This window comes from Gallus gallus, chromosome 3, assembly GCF_016699485.2.
Source record: "Gallus gallus isolate bGalGal1 chromosome 3, bGalGal1.mat.broiler.GRCg7b, whole genome shotgun sequence".
Taxonomy (NCBI): Eukaryota; Metazoa; Chordata; class Aves; order Galliformes; family Phasianidae; genus Gallus; species Gallus gallus.
Genome location: NC_052534.1, coordinates 27,627,888 through 27,647,447, shown reverse-complemented (window position 1 = coordinate 27,647,447; position 19,560 = coordinate 27,627,888). Strand labels below are relative to the sequence as shown.

At 40.5% G+C, this 19,560-nt stretch overlaps 1 long non-coding RNA gene across 3 annotated transcripts in view; it reads right to left on the bottom strand.

Moving 5' to 3' along the window:
* LOC112532074 overlaps positions 1–19,560 on the bottom strand; it is a 113,883-nt gene that overhangs the window by 70,902 nt on the left and 23,421 nt on the right. For all 3 annotated transcript variants that reach the window (XR_006938817.1, XR_006938816.1, XR_006938815.1), the window contains exon 2: positions 322–387. This is a non-coding gene — a long non-coding RNA (uncharacterized LOC112532074). The remainder of the gene's footprint in view (positions 1–321; positions 388–19,560) is intronic.

The window sequence follows — 19,560 nt, the reverse complement described above, 5'->3', positions numbered from 1 at the left end:
GATATCAGTTCCAGCCAAGCACCACATGGCACATCTCAGAGCCTGAGAGTGCATAGGGATATTGGTGCCTGGGATCAGCTAGCACACACTCAGGTCTTGCCTTACTGAAGTGTTTGAGCATACCTGAGCCTCCGCAGAGGGCACACTCCTCCCATACACTGCCTCAGTTCTGAGAAGAACAAATTACTGTGCCACCCAACATGTCATTGAAGGACTGAACCTTTTACATGAGATCGAACTGGTGAGGGGCTCTTAACACTTAAAGCCTCTGTCCTCTGAATACAGCCCCATAACATATCTAAGATGTAGGAGATGCCTTACCTTAGAGAGGACAAATTATAGGCAGGACAGTCATAGTTGAATGTTCAGGACTGTGACCACCGGTTCCTGTAAGGAAGACAACATGGCAGACCCTGCTGAGATTTTATTGCTAAGGCAAGCTGCCAAACATGCAGACCAGTGATGAGCTTTATTTGCAGTAAAACAGATAGAAACCTTTTTATTTTTTTTTTAAATCGTGCTAATCCTTATCCATTTTATATCTTTACTCAAGGACTGCTTCTAGGATATTACAAACAAATGGAGAGGCTATACAGATGGGGACAGGCTGCTGAGAGCCCACCCTGAGCGTAAAAAGGACATAAGCTTCTCAAATGCTCAGACCTACAGAAGAAAAACAAACAGGGACACAAGAGCTGAGGAGCCTGTGTGTATTTTTGGATTTCACTCTTCTTCTCTGCAGCAAATGCTCTCTGGGATATAGATTAAGCCCTCTTGTTCATTTTTCCAGCTGCCTCAAAAGCAGAGATGACAAAGTGTCTCATAAACTGATTGAAAGGTCATTTGATTTCACTGCTGCTGTATCCAAGTGCCTCTGTATCCTCCACTGAAATGTCATAGAGTGCCTTCTTCAGAGACACTCCTTAGTGATTACTACTTAAGATACATTAGGTGTACATGGAGCATTACAGATCACAGACCAACATCTGTTCTTAATTACAGTGGTATACATTTAATAATCCCATCCCAGTTCACAGAAATATAAATGAAAAAAGGTTACTTTACAGTGTATACCTTAAATACAAGGTCTATCCGTATTGTCCACTGAAAATAGGAATGTTAGGAGCATTGGAAATACTGGTAACTCAGTAAGAAGTAATGACATTTCTAAGTCACTAGCATGGTATTATTTCTCCTTACAGTACAACCAGTGCTGATGAGAGACGATGGTTAACTGATAATTCTTCAGTACAACATTTTTCACACACCTGCTCCCTCAAAACAAAATCCCTCTTTAATCAAAATTCAAAATTGTTATAAGTATTAACTGATCCTTATGCCATGCTGACTGTTCTCTATTCAAAATGGTTTCTTATTTATCCCATTATAACATAAGGGTAAAAATAGAAATATTAACATATAGAATGTATAGAATATATCAATATATATCAATAATATTGATAAAATATATCAATATTAGAAGACATTTTTATTTTCTGCTGTGTAAACTATTGGTCAAGAATTAATTTCAAATTTTTAGATGTTTCTCATCAAGACAGTTAGAAATGTTAAGACTTTTTATGAAAAAGGCAGATATTTTTTACTTCATAGAAAATGTCATCAAAATATTGTTAACCTAAGGACTTTGCCTAGATATCAGGTGCATTTTTATTAAAAAGAAGAGAAGAGAATTAGACAGAGGAGCATTTTCACCGACTGTCTTTTTTTTTTTTTTTAACTAGAACTATTTTTCCTCTTGTATTTTTAGGTCTTAATGAAGCAAAGAGGAGAAAGAAAAAAAAAAAGCAACAAAAGATAACAAATTTGTCTAAATGAGAGGAAAAATCATAGGAAAGAAGAAAAAAGAGATCTCTAACATCACTGAAGCTTCCAAGGCTAGCACTGTTGTATACTTTACCAGCAAAAGAACACTGAGATCAAGTTGCATGATTTCCCATCTCAGAAGCCTTGCCCTTGCTCACTCAAGAAACCAGATCAGAAAGAATCTTGTCTTAGTTTAAGCACTGAAGATGTTGCATAGCAGCAAGTGTTAGAAACTCCTGGGAAGCTCTTACACACCTGAGACTACTGTGTGAGCTACCATCACCTTATTTTCCCCAGCTGTGCTCCCAACAGAGCAGAAAAGATCACAACATGTAAGAAAGAGCAAGTTGACACTGGTATTAATCTTATTGTCTAATACAGAGCAGTATTCATCAAGAAGCTACAGACCACAGGTTTCTTCAATGCTAGCTAGGGAAAGCATATAATAGCAGGAGGGCTTCAGTAGTATGATCATCCAAGAAAAATGTTGAGGAATATATTTGGAGAGATCAAAGGTACTGAGTAGAAGGACTAAGATGCTTCTCAGTCACTCTCTCAAATCTTGCTCAATCTCTTAGGACCCTGAGGAATAAGCACTCCAAGTTGAGATTCAAGCGTGAAATCAATTTGGAAATAAAATTAGAGGCATTATGCAACCTGCATGAATGGTAAAGGAGTGAAGGTACACGTCAGATTGAAGCCTTTCATTTGAGTATAAATAACATCAAGAATGGGAGGAAGTCGTGCTTGCAGAGTTATAACTTCACAGTGTTTGCTTACAAGTCACTGTACTATTCTAAATGCTTTTCACTGAATTTTATTTGAGGAGTAAATTTTAGGAATTTTATGATTATTCCTTATCTGAGTTTGACTGAGAGATATTACTGTCTTGGATTCTGCTTACAACAGTGATTTTTAAAAGTCCTGGAAAAATAAAAAGGATTCTACTCTGTGCTTTACAAGCTATTAAAATAAAATACAGTGAAAAGAAACTGTAAATGAATTATGCCTAGTACTGCTTGTCACCTCCTTCCCTTTTGTTTAGAGAATGAAGAAAAAAGGGTAATGAATCTTAGGTATGCCTTATTTGAGTCAGCACAAATTTTGTTTGCTGCAAAATAGGAAAGACATTTGGATAATTCCTTATTATTTCTGTGACTTATTCTATTTATATGTTTATCTAAATGCCTCTCATAACCACAGCACTTAATATTTGAGGATTTATTCTGAGTCCTTGTACCAGATAAGAAATAACAGAGTTCATCTCTGTTATAGGTTTGTTTACAGGTGATTACTCTAATACTACTGCTGCTTGATATCTTGTAATGCCCAGAACCGAGGATCATCTGTTATGTTCATTCTAAGTTAAATAAAAAAAATAAAAAAAATTACTCATAGGGGCTGTAGAGACAAATAATTATAGAAAGAGCACCATCTATTGTCAGGTAAAAAAATATTAATGCTGCTTATAGGCTTAGAGTTTCAGTAGTGTGGTGACAGCTGTGGGATTGGGATCTATGCCAGCAGCTAAGCGGAAAAGTATTCTGAATGCTTTTGGCCCCAGGATGAAATGGCCTAGGTGATATGAATGTGTCGTGTTATCTCTCACAGAATATGAGCTGCTGAAGCTCACATGGGGATGGGTGGCTTTTATGCAGCTTTCTTTATAGGGGCCTCTTAGAAGTGAGCCATGGTTGAAAACAGAGTGGTAGCAAATGGAGTAGGGACAGTGTGGCATTTAATGGGATATTTGGATGGCGTGGGGTGGAAAGGCAAGGTGTGAGATGTGCTGGATGGCTGCGGGCAGCACTGGGCATGGTGCAGAGTGGCTGGTGCCCAAGGCAGCAGGAGCAGAGAGAGGCAGCAAGGCCTACCTCACAGCCAGACCCAGCACCACTCCCACAGGGCCAAGCTTTTCCTGACAGCCTCCATCGCTTGGCACAGGACAGCTCAGACTGCTCTTGCTCTGCCCTGCAGATATTGCTGATAAAGACCCTGGAACAGCCTGGGATTTTGCCAGGACTGTGTCTGGAGAAGGTCAAAATTGAAGCAAGGATATTCCTCGGTGGCTATTTGGAAAGACAGACTCATCCCAGGCAGCATAAGTTTTTATGCCAAACACTTCATAAATCATTTATTCAGCTCTCTGAGTTTTCGCTAGAGAGCTTCATTATTGTTTTAATGCCTTAGTAAGAATGAAAGGCAGTGACTTCTCAAACTAGCTTCTGCAGCCTTTCCTGCTGCAAGCAACGGCAGAGGTGACAGAGGAAGCTAACAGGAATGAATTATATTCATAGAATATAAGAAATAACTTCCTCTCCCTTTCCTTCTCAAGCTTTCCCATGTAACTGATCCTACACTGGGACTTTCATTTCAAGACAGCAGATAACAAAATAGAATACAAGGCTGCAGTTACTGGAATGTCAGACCAGCAGAAAGAGCGTCTCATCTACTGCATGCAAGCTAACAACTCATCTGCTCAACACTGGCTGTGGTGCCCCTTGGAAGAGTGTTTACTGTTAGGCAGGGTGTTCAGCTACAGAGGCTAAAGGAAGACAAGTAGGTGCATTTGCAAAAGAACGTGTGTATGAGTGGTGGACTGGGAAGTAAAGCAAAATATAAACAGTGGCACAAACCACTGACCAGAAATGAGCTGTTTATAGGTTTAACAGACAGCAGGGGACAATTGCAGGGATCAGGGAAAGCGAGTACAGTATAGTCCAGACAGCCAGTGGGCTACTACCACCTACCCACTACTCTGCAGGTAGGCAAGCACTGTATCATGTGAGCAGGGGACAGATGAGAGACATGGAGATGAGGGAAAGATTTCTACTTCATCTGTAATTGCACTAATGGACTCCTTTTTCTCCAGTGGCATTGCTTTTGGAGAAATACGAGTGCAAATTAAGGCAAGGCAAGCAATGAGTGAAAAAAAAATACGCTCTGTCTTCAGCATTTAAACCAAGCAAAATATGAGAACCAAGCAAACTCCCATTGTAGGCAATGACAAGTTCCTAACCACTGTATCAGTGTACATAATAAGAAGGATTATTGCAGTGAAAATATATATTTTTTAATTTTTATGTATGCAGGTTGCATGAAGTCAGATCTTACCTTTCCCTCAAAACTTACTGGACCCATGGTAGAGTGGGATCAATCTGCTTCATCCCTTCTTTAATCTAGTAAAGCTCCTTTCTCTTTCGCTCTCACCTTCTTTGTTTCCTCTTGATTATATGATAGACTTACACAGCCTTTTTCATCAGTAGATAGTAAAGTTCTCGATGGTGATGAGGAGTGTTATAGTCTGAATTTATTGATGAGTGAGCGAAGGTAGAAGAAATTGCTGAAAATCCACAGCAGCAGAGTTGAGAGTAATACCCAGCCTTCCAGCCCCTTCTTGGAGCCACTCATCTACATCAGCTAATGTAATAGGTTGTAAAGCAATAGAATGGAAATATTCAGGCTCTCATTTCCTACCTATTGTATGTTTCACTTGCAATTGAATTATATAAACTTGACAAAAGAAACATCAAAACTGTAATAATAATAGTAATAATATAGCCACTACAGAGGGAAAAAAAAAATGAAGAGCAAGATTCAACTCAACCAGAAATATTCTGATAATTCATACATACCAGAAATAATACTGAAAACAAAAATTTCTCCTCTATCAAATGGAGCAAGCACCAAGAACACTATATTCATTTTGTCAACTGAGGTTTAAAAGGGAACTTTTTTGTGCGTGTGATAAAGAGTGAATTTTCAGAGATTATTATTTATTTGTTTGCTAACCCATTGATTTTTCTAGATAGCATTAAAATGCAGATTTCTTTCTGACAGAACTCCAGGGTAGAGTGCCTGGGATTCAGGAGGAATTACAGGGAAAGGGGATGATGACAACTGAATTCTCAGACTTGCACAATGCTAAGCGAAGCAATCCTACTTGGAGTTTAATTTCTGATAGATCGGCATTCTGATAAATTAACTCCAGTGATGGTGAGTAAGAGTGAGTGCCACAAAGATCTCCATCAGTGCAGTTGTGGTGCTCTTGACTAGAAGTCAAGGGATCTGGACTGTTCCCTAGCTTCAAGACAGAGAAAGATAAAGCTGTTATGGAGCAGTACAGATGGGAAGTATAATGTTCAGAAAATCTGAAACCACCTCCTGCTGTGCCCCCAGATTTTTCTGAGGATTTAGGGAAGCAAATAACACGTTCAGTTCTTTTTAAGTAAAACAGTGGTCAAATATTTCTCTGTCTGCCCATTTTCATTATTAGGAGTATAGTCTCTCACTAGCTACTGCTACAGAGTTAACATCCATTGGAGAGAGGCTCTGAGCACGCCAGCTAATTACTGCAGTGTAAACAGTGAAGACCAAAAGCACTTTGCCAAAAGGACTTTGTTTTCCAGGGCTGCCAACTCAGAACCCTTTGCCAGCACTGACTTTGTCTAAAAAGATGGACACTGAGGGAATGGCATGAGCCATCATACCCCCTAGAACCACAGGTGAGTGTGGACCAGATCCCAGACTGGAAGGCAGCTGGCAACAAGTCCTTCAGGAAACCATGTTCAGCAGCAGGCTTGCCTAGTGTGAGAGATGAGCGGTGTGTGACTTCCCAGAAACAGGCTGTCCTTATTCCCAGAGATCACAAAAAAATCTTACTCCCTCCCTGCATCCACACGGCCATGTGCCTCCACCTATTGGGAGACAGAATACAATGGAGTACAAGCCAACCTAATTTAGAAGAGATGTTTGGTTTTCAAGACATGTTGGATATTACTTCTAGTGTCTAGACATAGTGGAACTCCTTCAGGAGGATCTGTCAGGTGAAGCTTCCACTAGCACTGTTCTATTCTGCTCAGATGGATAAAAAGCAGTCAGCCCTTTCTGCAGAGCCAGTTCCTCAGCTTTTCAACAGCTTTACTCACCTGGGGACAATTTTTTCTTAATCCTTCTTCAACTTATCTCTCTTTAGCAATGAAATTTCTTGGTTTTCCCTTCCTTTAAGTGTTAACAACTTTCTTTTTCACTGGCATGAGAAATCATGTCCCTCTACAGCAGAGAGAGGTGTGACCCAATATATTTGGTATGCCTAGCCTGGAAGAAAAATGTCCAGAGGGGATGTTTCACAAAATGCCAACTCTTCTGTGCTTTCTACACTTATCCAGTACTAGCATACATGGTGAGCACTGGCAGGAGCAAAATATCATGTCTACAATCTTATGGTATTTTTTAAAGCAGAGCACTAAGCAGCATGGCAGCCAATGGGTCTGGACCACCTCTGGGAGAGGAATGTGGCAGCCATTTCAGCAGCAACAGCAATAAAGGCAAATGTTTTAGGAGAAGAGTAATAACTCTCACACCCTTGGTTCTGCCTGCTTCTCCAAGCTATAACATTAGCTCTCTGTGGGATATCTTCAAATAAAAATGTGCTTTCACAGTGGAGTCAGCTATTCGGAAGGAACAACATCAAGATTGCATAAAGGAAGATCTTAGAAACAAAATCAAGTCCTGCTGATCCATATGACCAGGCCAGAGGCATTCTCCTGTGCTGGTGACATGTGAGCAAGGGGATGAGGAAATCAAGGACACCATCTGTATAGAAAAGATAAAATTCCCTATTAAGTCAAAGATGATGATACACAGTTACTGCAGCCACTGCTTTTTGAGACCAAAGTATCAGTAGAGCATAAATGAGACCCGCTTGCCCTGAACTCCTTGAATTCCTGCTCTTTCTTAAATAATAATAATAATAATAAAGAAACCCACTACTCTATCTTTCCATACTTCTCCCATAGCTACATTAACGATAAAATCTTGGTGAATATCTTTTCGCTTCTGGACTAAGGCCCAGCTCCCATGAAATGGAGACTAGCTGGGAACTAAAGGCAACATCATTTTGGAACAGGAAAAGTATTCCCCTCCTCTCCATTTTTCTTTTTCTCTCTCTCTTTTTTTTTAATTTTTTATTTATTTGTTTATTTTTAAGAATATATGTCTCTCATTTTGACACTGATGGAAGAGAGAGAAGATGGGAGAGGAAAAGAAAGAGAGGGAGATGCAACTGAGCTGAGAATGAATGAAAGGTTATGGACAAGGTGATGAGAATAAATTGTATGTCCAGAACTGGAGGAATTATGGCATCTCTGCACGTCTTTAGGCCTTGAGGGACTGAATCTTTTCAGAAGAAATTCTGGAGACTAGAGGCTTAAATGGGAGGGGAGGAATGAGAGCTTTGCAGCGTGAGGGCTTGAGCGTGCATGACTGTGTGCGTCTGGCATGAAAATAATTGTGTCTTTCTCCCTCCAAAAGAGAAGAAAAGGAAAGCAGCCTGGGCAATGCCTTTGGGGAAATCAGCATATGCACAGAGCAGCAACACTGGTATCTTGGGCATCTGCTCTTTCCAGCAGGGAACAAATTTATTCCTCCGGAGCTGCCTGGTGATTTTCCTCTTCACAACAAAACCTCTTCAGGGGAGGGGGATTTGACATGGTAAAAGAGCACTCTACTATGATTTGTTTCCTCAAATCTTGGATCTGAAATTCACTGACCATTTGATGTATTCAAATATTTCTCTTACCTCCAATAAGTAACACATACAAATGTGATGCTTTTGCTACTCCTTTCTTCATTAATACAATTTATGTGAGGATATCGAGGGTATTTATGAAGAAATGTTGATATTGCTATGGGGAAAGACTAGAATTCAGGAGATAAGCCATTTGTTTAAGGGCATACAGCTTTAGAGCAGCAAGGTCAAAACTTGATACCAAATTTCCAAGTTCTCCATAGCTGCTCCAGAACACCATTTTGGGTTCAGTCTGCAGCTGCAGACTGCTTTGAAATACAACAAAGCCAACACCAAACACCCCTTGGCAAACATTTTGAAACCGTCATTTAGCAAACATTTTAAAATTCTATTCATGATGAACTGCTTTGAACTGACCTATATGTAATATTCTCTTCAGCATTTTCACAGGTTTTAATTTTATTTTCCAAGATTATTTTGACACAAACACACACACAAAAAAATCTGCTTTTGTTTCTTTTTTTAAGGGAGAACCAAGTTCTTTCTCATTCACTTAAAAGGGATAGGTAGAGAGGGCACAAACCTACAGGAACAAAGGCCCCGAAACCACATGCTTGGAATTAGTAACAAATAACTGTGCAAGCAACCCCATGCTCCTTGTTACACATGCATGGTTTCAAGATCTGCAAAATATCCAACAGCCCAAAGGACTGAGCTGAGCCCACTACTCATTTCAAGACAATTCCTCAGAGTGGAAATGTTGACAGCAAGGCAAACAGTCTAAAAAATCACCTTTTTTTTTTTTTCAATAGACCTTTTTAATGCCAGAGAAAAAACATGTTGTTCTTCGTATACCACCTGTTAGCTGTATACCTCCTCTGGTTTTCCTCTGAAAACACGGAGGTAGTTGTGTGCCCACCCCATGCTCTGCTTGGTGCTTTTCCCTTCAAGGAGCAGGGACAGAGACCCCAGGGCCACAGCTGAAGGAGACATAATTGGTTGGCTTCCACCTGTCTCTGAAAATGTATGCCCAGTGCTTAGGTAAAGCAGCTCTGCTCTCTTTCTTGTGGTTTCTTGAACCTCCCCAGGCCTCAGAATGTGCAGTTAACGGCCAGCCAGCTAACAGGATGGACTCCATTAGCAGGAGCTGGAGAGGCTCGTCCAGTCCTGCTGGTCTATGCCTAAGTTGTGCCTCCAAGCACTGCCAGCAAAGGGATATAATAGAAACTTGTGCAGAAGTGGTTGTACCAGAGAAAGGGAAGACATGAATTATCACAGTCATGATGCAAACGTGGTTCAAAGCCCCAGTAGGATGAGGCTGGCCACACAAACATGGACCGCAGTGTCTGTAGAAACACTGTCTCAACCCACAACAGGCTCAGAACTGTAACACTGTAAAGAGGAAAAAATAAATCCATACTCCCACTGACAGTACAGGCAATAAGAAGGCCTCATGAGGCCTTATTGTATTTTGGATTCAGGAATAATTTAAGCTTGAAAATAGAGAAAACCCTTGCACGCATCAGAAGCAAGCCACGGACGCTCCATGTCCTTGCAGAGCCCACCCCAGGGACCTGTACCCAGGCGTGACAAAAATGAGCACGTCCTGGCCATCTTGTGCCTCAGTAACTCGTTGCAACACAGGGTCCCCTAGCTCCAGGGAAATGCAGAACAGACGTCCTCTGGCTTTCTTTCCTATGCCTCTGCCAGGGTGGCTGGCATACTTCCACAGTCTGCACCACTGTTGCACAGAGACTCAGGGAGCCCAACCCCAGACTCAGTTGGAGCCAGGGCATCCCAGGACACCACTGTCATGCTGCTACCACATCACCCTTGTTGAGTCATCAACAAAGGGTGGGCATTTGTAAGACTAAATGCTACAAGACTGGTTTCCTTTGTCATACACAGTAGTTGTTTAGCTAGACCCCAACAGTAAGAACCCTGCTGGAGCACAATACTTAGTCTCAGCTGGATGTACTCCAGCAGAAGAGTGTACAGGAACAGTAACTTAATGCCCCAAGCAACTGCTCATAACCTCTTGCTTCTACCTCTCTTTGTGTGTTGGGGTCCTTACTTTAGGATTTGTTTATGGTACAGATTTTTCTCTTTGCCCACAAGTCTTGTAAATTGATGCTTCTTCAGAACAGTCAGGACTGGAGAAAGGTTTGGGGGAAAAAATTATTCACCCCAAATGTAAAAGTAAGGAGAAGAAATGGCATTGGTAAAGCAATGAACAGAAAACAAACAAACAAACAAAGAAGTTGTATTCTTTGAAGAAGCAGTGGCAAACTCACAGCATTGCTTGGACTGTGGATTAAGCTTTCACAGTGGGATCCTGCTGCCTACAGCTGGAATTAGTCCAGAGCCAAAAGTACATGTACAAAAGGCTACAGGCTGTGTTGACATAGCTGGGCAGCCCAGGATGGTATCACTGGAGCAGCCAGGTGAAATAAGCTGTGAGGCCTCTTTCCCATATCAGATCCCATAATGCTTGCTTTCAGCCTGCACTGAGCCATACCTCTGTTTTTGCAAATCACCGACCCAAATTGCCCTGAATTCCCGCAGAGTTCTAGCTTTATTTCATAAACCCCTTTCTGAGCAGTGACTGGAAGCTGCCTTTCCTCCACTGTGTTCACATGCCCTGTAGAGGCACTTTGGGACAGGGAATATTTAAGGTAGTCATGCAGAAGCAGAACAGCTTGCACTGGAGGGGCAGAGCTCTCTCTCCCATATACCCTGGCATCAGCAATGCTGATGGCTAAAACACTGTGGGGGTTTTTTTAACTGTCTTGGGGAGAGAGATTCAGTTCTGTCCTCTGCCTGGGGACATCTGTGTTCCCTGCCTCCAGCAGAACTGCTGTGATGAGCAGCCTACAGCCAGCTTCAGGGAGCAAAGGATTCCCAAATCCCAGCTGAGCAGTGGCTCCTGTCACATCCTCTGATGAACCCAGCTGGCATCAACTTGGAGGAACAACCCCTGTACCTTGCAGAAGTAATTTCTGAGAAATTATCTCACATTCCCTTTAGTGTACACACTGAATTTCAAGTATTCATATTAAAAGATTTTTCTCTATCAATCTGTACCTAGAAATCATGTCCCTGCCCGCTAATATATGCCCCTGTTGTCATTGCAGTGAAGGAGGTATAATTCTCAGTTGGTACAAAACTGCGATTGCAGTGTTGGGGGAGGGAGGTTCAAATTATATCAGCTGGCTGTACTTTGTCTTCCCTTCTATTTTATGGAAACACAGGATTTAATGCTCTACTGCAGAAATAAGGCTCCTTGGGTTTGCAGAGCTCTCCAGATCAGAAATTAATGACAACACTTTTCATCCTTAGGTAGCAAAGCACTCTGTGTAGACCACTGATTACATCGTTTCCCTCATTTTACCAATGGAGTCTCTTAAATCTGTCTCTGTGATCTGCTGAAGACCAGATATCAGGTGAATGGCAGGTAAGCTAAGACTCCTAATTCCTAGTCTGTGCTCTGTTGACTGACGTTGTGTGAGGGTAGGAGACTGAGACAAGGAGGAATAGGTGAAGAGAACTGTGGCTTCATCTCAAGCATTTAAATCAGTCTCCAAACACTCAGGAAAATATACACCACCAATGTGCCTACAAGTGCTAAATAGCACTGAGTGCTTTGAGGGAGTCTGACAAACATGGGCACAGCCATCCCTTACTGGCAATTAAAAACAGAAAAATGGTGTGCAAGTGAACTGCCTGCCACGTCGTAATCGAAGAGCACTTTGGAGTATTTATCAGTTCTATGGCCAAGAACATATGAATTTTTTAATAATAGCTCTGTTCACATCCTCACCACTGCATAATGAACTCAGACCATTTTAAAGCCATTAATTAATCATTTATTACTGATTACACTTTACAATGGCACCTCAGATTGCTCCTCTGGTACTGGTAGTAAACATGTCATGTCAGTCCCTTGCTTCACATTCAAGAGGCCAGCACATCAGCAATCCCTAACAGCTCATTACCCAGAAGGGCATCTGTGACCCTTTATTATGGTAGCAGCTCTGGAGTTCAGGGTAGCATAAGCACATGGTATAATCTTGTTCCTGAGGATGTATAACATGGCAGTAAAACAGCCACAGATAGTCCATTCCACCAATGTGGGTGCCTTAGAAATATCTTCTGAAGCCACCTGAAACAGCTTCCTGAATCTGCCTCTTCCATCAACTCTCAGACCTCCTCTAAGACTTTCTCCCCTTTGTTTCTTCCTCTAGAACTGGTTCCTTCTTGCTGTTTTGGTTTTTGTAAATTATTCACCATGCAGCATCTCTCACACCACCATTTCCTGTAATTTATTGTATCTACTATGTTGTATTATTTAACAGTGAAAAGCATTTCAGGATTCAGCTTGAGATGTAGCATGGAAGATATAATAAATCGTGTTGTGTTGTGTAAAAGCCTAGCCAATAAAATGGAAAACTATTAATAGCTTAATGGTTGTTGTCTTGCTAATGTCTCTGTCTTTTGTGTTGATAACAAGCTTGTCACATTTATTCCACTGAAAAGGGGGCAGGAGCTTTTAAACTTGTTTGCCTCCTCTCAGGGAAATTGCTTTGTTCTTTTCAGCTAACACCACATGCTTGTTAATGGAGTATTAATAATATCCATGTGATAAGCTTCCTCCATCAGACAGTGAAGTCCACTAAATAATCTCCAGCAAAGTCTTAATTCTAGATCACAAGTGCAGAAGGTAAGGACACAGCTGCTGGCAGTTTATTCAGCTTTCATCATAATGTCATATCAGACTAAATTATTGAAGATGACTGGCAATTTACTTATCTCCTCTCAAATTCAAACAAGCTAGAGTTCCTATCATCGCATTACACCTCAATGCATTTATAAATCTAGAAGAGTAATCCAACTTGTTTGCATACTGTATACTGAGGTGAGTGTAAGATAAAGTTTTATTTGGCAGGTGTGGAAGAATGGACATTTATTCCTGGCAGAAAGCATAAAGACTAGGTCAGCACCTCATGCTTGGTGAAGGATATGTTGTTTAAAACCCCTTAACCCTTCTCTTTTTTATGGCTATATCACTGACACCATGTGAATTTGCCCAACACTGTGAAATTAATTTTGGGAGGAGGTTCTCTGTCTTTACACCAGCATAAGAAAGGAGTACGTTCATTGCCTTATACTGAAAGGAGCAAATAAGAATTATGAATCCAAGCCAGATTCTGTCTCAGATAACAACAATTATGCATTAATTGTACTGCAAAATTCTCACTGAATCTGTTACAAATATGCAAAGTTCAAACACCTTCTGAAGCTATATCAGGTATCCTCTTTTTTGTGGCTTTGACAGCTGAGTGTCAATAGCTTCTATTCCACACTCCTGTTCCAGAAGGCTTCATTTAAAGACCAGGATAAAAACGCATGTATTATCCACAACTGAATAACAGCTTTAACCAGCCATAGTGACGGATAGGATACGTGTGTTTTTTACATGCATTGTAAATATTTGGCTCAACTCCAGGTCTTCAGTAAAAATCTTTACTGAGAGAGAAGCAACAGAATTTCAAAGCCAGCCCCTTAATGAAGACATCTAAATGCAGAACCAACATCCCTGCTTAGGCATACCATTACATGGTTTCATTTTCAGAATAGCAGATCACACTGGATCAGATTTTGTCTCATAGATTCTGAAAATGACTGCTTCTGACGTGCCTTGTAAAGATGTTTTATGGTTTTATTCATCTATTCATTGCTTTCATTGGGAGCAATTCACATCGACATTTTGCAAGAAAAAAATCTAACCACTGTAGTCTGAAAAAAATCCCCTTTTTATGTGACTGTTTATCAGCAACGTTATCTCAGATTTTAGTTATTCTGTAACAGTAATAGTCATTCCATAGGGAAGTTATGATCTTTAGTTCCTAGAAAATAGCATGAGTCTGTTTTTCATGTTATGAACCACAGTGAATTCCTTTTCATTCCTTTAATAATAGGCCAGCCTCGTGCTTACCATCTCAACTGTGCGTTGTTTCTCTTATCTACTTTTCGTTAACATGCGAATGACTACTCATCATAAGAGTATGCTAATATTTGTTTTAGCTTGAGATTGCCATTATTTCCCTTGCTAAAGCCAGGAGGCATAAGGTTTAATTAACTGACCAATATCTTACCCACAAATAATCTTGAAGAAAAAAAAGCATGGTAACTGTGTTAAAATGTCTTAAATGTGTGAAAACAGACCTGAGGAAGAGAAAGTAACAGCAACACATGATGCAAATTATTCCTTTCCAGAGAGATTTCAAAACTCACCATCTTGTAGAATATCATACCTGAGCCCTACCTTCAAAAACACTGAGGTAAAAAGACACAAGAATAAAGTGCATAAGAAATAAAAAAGAAAGAAAGAATTTAAATCTAGCACATGATTACACCAGCAATGTGCATTAGAAAAGTGGTAATTTCTTACTGTTAATGCTTTCCTTAACGAATTATAAAAGCTGAGGACAGATAAATCCAGCATTATCCCCAGAAGAGCAGCAAGTAAGAATATTACAAGATAATGAAATCCAGAGTTAAAAGTAAACAACACAAGCCCAGATAGGTATGTTTTCTGTGCTTACTGTCTATGAGACCATGGGGTACTATTGATTACATAGCATCATAGTACTGGGCTGGGAAAATGAAATGAGTCAGCAGATAGCAGAGTCAGACCATAGCTACCCTGAGCAGCCCCGGCCCTCATACTGAGAGGCATCACAGTAGGAGATTCTCCCCATGTAGTTTCTCTTTCCAGCTTTCTAAAGAAAAATTCTCAGAACGTTGTACAAAAAGGTGCCAGGACATGGAGGTTTGTACAGCCATTTGTTCCGGCAGTTAGTTTGGGGATTGATGAAAACCCGACAATTTATCCAATTTTCCTGACTAAACAGGCCAGCCTAATGAAAGCTATTACTTGTCCTACCTGTCTGGCCTCACTTGTACCTGCATGCCCTTCCACACTGTACCTCCAGTGAAAGGTGCTGTCCCTTCCACTCTGAAGCATGGGCTGGACAAAAAAGGGCACAATTCTGCTGCTGGTGATGATTTTGAAGCAGCAGGCTGAATTGCCAGAGGGCAGGAGCTTTCATGTTCTTCTCAGTCTGTAACTAACTCCTTTCTTTTCTGATGTGCTCTAGAGAAAACACATACAGAAAAATATCCTTGTGCATTTGGTGTGGAAGAGAGGGATCGGGGAATTTGTCCTTGAGCACAGCACCAGTCCTCCTTCACTCTCTGCCTTTTGACTTTTTATGTCATGTCAGTGATGTCAGTAAATAAGCAATGCTTTTTTTTTTTTTTTAAACCAGAAATGCTGTATCTGCCAAGCTTTTAATAAAATATATAATGTTATATTATATAGCCTTATATAATATAATATAAGCTTATAAAATATAATATAAGGCTAGGGAGATGCTCAGTCTTTGGTAAACATAGCTTGTAGGCTCCCAGGATCCTGCTCTCTACAACAATCTGAAAGGAGGTTATGGCGAGGTGGGGATCAGCCTCTTCTCCCATGTAACTAGAAATAGGACTAGAGAGAATGGCCTCACGTTGTGCTAGGGGAGGTTCAGATTGCATATTAGGAAAAATTTATTCTCCGAAACAGTAGTCAGGCACTGCAATGGGCTGCCCAGGGAGATGGAGTCACTGTCCCTGGAGGTGTTCAAGAAATGTTTAGATGTACTAAAGGACCTGGTTTAGTTGGGAAATATTGGTAGGTGCACAACTGGACCAGATGATCTTAGAGGTCTTCTCCAGCCTCGATGCTTCTTTTCTATTTTTATCTTTTTCTTATCTATTTTTATCTTTTTCTTTTCTATTTTTATCTAGATTCTATTCTAAAAGGCTGTAAGCAAGAGGAAGAAGAAAGCTTACAAAATGTAGCTGTCAATCTTTTAAGCAGCTAGATATGAAAGGTCATGAAGAGAAGCCAGAGACAGTGAATGTATCTCAACTGCCCTATATACAGAGAAACACCGGGAAACAGCTACTCAATCTACTTCAAATTATTACTCAGACTAATTCAGAAAGTGAAGTGATATTCCACAGAGTCCACAGAGAATCACTTTCTTGTGATATTGTACAAACAACACTGGCGCAAGTATATGATGTGTTACAATGATGATCTTCAGCGTAAAATCTGTTTTTATCATAATTTTCTCCTCTATGTGTGTCAGCCATTGTACATTGTCTTCATTTACATCACTGAACTGAGCCTAGAACTCATGACAAATAAGAAGGAATATCCTACTGCAAGAGATTAAAGGAACCCAACTTGAAAAAAAATCACCATGTTATCTTAGATTCTCCACTTCAGGTTCAGAAGGACAAAAACAAAGCAAACCCGAACATAACAGAATCTGAGATGCTTCCTGTCCAAAAAGGAGTGAACATTGCTATGGTTAAACATGGGTTGCATCTGGTTAGAACAGAATTATCATGACAAGAACAACTGGCATTTCCTCTGGGAGCTGTCTGATGGCTGGCAGTTTTTCAAGGAGGTATCTTGTTTAACAGCATATGTTACAAACAGTCCTGAGAGTAGGGTGGAGATTTCAAGAAAACCAAAGGATTTGATAACCTATATTCAGGATACCTTGGGCACTGTGCAGAGAACACTCTAATGCTGCCTGATGTAATAATACATGTTTGCTCCACTGGTTACAATGCAAGACATCAGCAAATATTTCAGCCCATGGATCCAACCAAATGATCACTACTCAACACTCACAGAGCAAGAAGACAGATTTAGCTGTGCCTTGTTGGTATGAAGCCCTAAACAGCATACAGCAAAGCCTTTATGTTTCGTAAAGGACTAATTGCTTTTCCACATATGAAATCTCTAACACACTTTATAGCAGTGATCAAAATCATGCTGGTTCTTGACAATATAGGCTACTTTCTACAAAAAATAAAATAAAATAAAATAAAATAAAATAAAATAAAATAAAATACAATAAAATATTAGGTAGCAGGGGTTTAACCAGACAGTGTTTAACCTTGTATGGGAACTGTTGAGTCACAGCCCGAACCACTGATTGATCACCTAGGGAAAGGACCCAGTCAGCCCTGGGAGCACGGGTGAAGGCAATTCAGCTGTGTGACCGGAAGGGGTGGAGCCTGGCTGCACCTCTCTTAGACCCCCCACTTAAGGGCTGACTGCCACCGGGGAAGGATCTCTGGTTGGAGATCCACCCTTGTGGAGTTTTTCCTTGCAAGCCTAGCTCCTCAGAGATGGGTGAGCATTCCTTTTTTATTTGTCTTTTTGCCATTCCACTCCTGTATTGCCTTTCCACTGCGCTAATCCTTCTGATGGTAACAAACCTCAAGCAGTAGGATATTTAGTTCAGTTTTATAAAAACATACCATTATGTTCTATTTCTAGATAATGCAAAAAGTCCTTGACAAGCTACATTAAGTAGAAAATAGTATAACAACATACTAATTTTAAAAATGCTACTGGAAAGCAAGTTGTAAGAAGCTGATGTCTCACTAAAAGGAAAGGCAGACTGCCAACACTTGACAATGTACCTGCTTTTCTACAGTGGGGGGGCAGACACCTCCCGCAGCCAGCACCCTCCAGTGCTACTCCTCTGTGGAGTTAAATTTCTCTTAGGAATTGTAAGACCTCTTGCCCTTTTGAAAAGAGAGGTAGCTGTGCAGTGAGTCTGATGAGAAGCAACATTTTTATATCCTACCGCATTTCTCTAATTCAGATCCTTCTTTTCTTCATAGACAGAGAATAATGAAATAAAACAAACCAGAGAATGTAAGAGTTGCTACTACAGGTAAATGCCAAGTAATTTTTTAGGATTATCTAACATTGCTGAAACCCCTTGTAAAACCTAGTGATACATCCATGGTGAAGGAAGCTATTCAGATGTGGAAATGATCATGCTTGTTACAGAAGACTTTCTGAAACTCATAATTTAACTGAGGGCACACAAGGTTCAGTAGTTACAGGAGAAAATGGCAGCAACAGAAGAGGGAAAGATAAGATCAGATGAAAGGAGAAAAAGCAGAGAAAGTGACAATAACACCAAGAAGATGCTGTCACTGGGCTTTTTGATAGCTATTACCTCCAAACTGCATCTCCCTGGGACACTCTGTGGCTCACCCAACTAAGAGATTTCTTTATAGAACAATTTTAGCCTGGAACTTTTTTCTTTTTCCAAAAGATTTACAGTATTTTGTGGTAGATAAGTTTTGTCTTGGGTGGAAAAGGCTTAAATATCAAACTTTCTGATTAAAAAAAAATATTTTTCAACAGCATCAGCCTCAGCTCTTGGTTTCTTTTAGGTGGTTCTTGGTTTTCCATCCCCTGATTTTTTTGTCTGAGTTTCTATAGTGTCTGCGTTGTTTCTTTAGCCATTGATTTTTGCAGCTGAATAGATGTGTTGGTTGATTGTACACTGGCGAAGATCAGATCAAGCACTACCTAGCAGAAGTCACTGCAGATGCCTCCACTGGCACAAAGATTTCCCTCTTGCACCTGCATTCTTACTGAGTTCTTTCAGAGCTGGACCTTCATATGGTAGAAACACTGATTGATAGACTTAAGCTAAATAAGTATCTTTGGGCATAGTAATCAGTCCCTGACTCAATCCGAATGTACTGTCACTCCATAATAAGCTGGCATGGAAAAAACATCTGCAGATTCTGGGCCCCCTTCTAGACAACTGACTTCTATGAATTCTGATTTCCCATGACATATGTGTTTGAATTCAAAACAGGTGATTAAACAATTCCTTTTCTTTGTCTGTCTTTGTATTTTAGTAGGACTTTTGGTGAGGTTTTTGTTTTGGTGAGAATCATCTCTCTTAACTGCAATCACTTAAAATCCCTAAACAATCTGAAACACAAAAAAGCATTCCAGGAAGCAAATTTATTGCTCGTGTTCTAGGTACCAGGCTTTTGCCCCTCCTTCCTGTCGGCACAAGTCCAGATCATGATCCCAGACTAATTCTTAAATGGATGACATTAAGGAACACTAATCCTACACATTAAAAGTTGGTGGGGAAAAAAGAGGGTTAGACAGAGGAGGAGGGGAGAAGAGGAAAGGGGAGGGGAGAGGGAAAGGAGGAGAGGCTCCACTTCCATTGTCCTGTGTCTGTTGATTCTGACCAAGGGTTGTCCATGTACAGTAACTCTCTCTCAGGACAACTTCCTAATGGAAGCCTACC